We start from the raw sequence: 1,343 nt of genomic DNA, 5'->3' as shown, positions 1-1,343 counted from the left end.
TATTGGGGCTAGGGCTTTTTTGGGAGCTCCAAACCTATTCTGCCCCCTATGGTGGTTGCTAGGTTACTGGTTTTCATAGCTACTCAAGCTGTGAGGCTATTCCAGAGCTGGTGAGTGGAAAATGAGAGTGGAGCAACTTAACACACCACAAATCTCACTGTTCTTACTAAGATTCAGTTGTTTTTTTTTTTTTTTTTGAAGATTTTATTTATTTATTTATTTTAGAGAGAGAGAAAGAGCAGGGGGAGGAGCAGAGGGAGAGGGACAAGCAGACTCCATGCTGAGCACAGAGCCTGGTACGGGGCTCCATCCCACAACCCTGAGATCATGACCTGAGCCAAAATCAAGAGTCAGATGATTAACCAATTGAGCCACCCAGGGACCCTGAGTTATTTTTCTTGAAAACCCAGAAATAAACCCACAACTATATGGTCAATTAATCTTTGGCAAAGCAGGAAGGAATATCCAATGGGAAAAAGAATGTTTCTTCAACAAATGGTGTTGGGGAAACTGGACAACCACACGCAAAAGAAAGAAACTGGACCACTTCCTTGTTTTTTTGATTGGTTTGGTTTTGTTTTGGTGAAAAAATTTATATTGAGATTTAGCCAGCTGGACTCAGTTTAGATGATCCTAATTTTGTTGGCAACATCCAAAGCATCATAGTCAGGAACCAGTTGAATATATGCCTTCTTCTCTCCATCAGGCCTGATCAAGGTGTTGACCTTAGCCACGTCAAAATCGTAGAGCGTCTTCACAGCCTGCTTGATCTGGTGCTTGTTGGCCTTGACATCCACAACGAACACAAGTGTGTTGTTGTCTTCTATTGTCTTCATGGCTGACTCAGTAGTCAGAACCTGACGATGGCATAGTGATCAAGCTTGTTTCATCTGGGGGCGCTCTTTTGAGGATATTTGGGCTGCCTTTGGAGACGTAATGTCTTCGGTCATCAGGATGTAGGTGACGTGTGGATCTTTTTTTTGTGACTTTGGACGTCTTTCAGCACCGCTTTCTTTGCCTTCAAAGCCTTTCTTTGGCTTTGGCTTTGGGAGGGGCAGGGGCTTCCTTCTTTGCCTTCAGTGCCATCTTCATGAAAGGGATTGCCTTGTAAAGTAATCTCTGTACCCAACATGAGGCTCAAATTCACAACCCCAAGATCAAGAGTCCCATGGTCCACTGACTGAGCCAGCCAGGTACGCCCTGGACCACTTTCCTACACCATACACAAAAGTAAATTCAAAATGGCTTATGACCTAAATGTGAGACCTGAAGCCATAAAAACCCTAGAAGAGAACACAGGCAGTAACTTTTTTGACATCAGCCATAGCAACTTCTTTCTACAT

General features: G+C 43.6%; 1 pseudogene; it reads right to left on the bottom strand.

Moving 5' to 3' along the window:
- Window positions 1-568: 568 nt before the first annotated feature.
- LOC118016493 lies at window positions 569-1,086 on the bottom strand (annotated as a pseudogene).
- Window positions 1,087-1,343: the final 257 nt, after the last annotated feature.

The sequence above is a fragment of the Mirounga leonina genome, unplaced genomic scaffold (assembly GCF_011800145.1).
Source record: "Mirounga leonina isolate KUSES-001 unplaced genomic scaffold, KU_Mleo_1.0 Mir_168, whole genome shotgun sequence".
Taxonomy (NCBI): domain Eukaryota; kingdom Metazoa; phylum Chordata; class Mammalia; order Carnivora; family Phocidae; genus Mirounga; species Mirounga leonina.
Note: the sequence above shows the minus strand (reverse complement) of the source record. Positions and strands in the feature narration are given on the sequence as shown.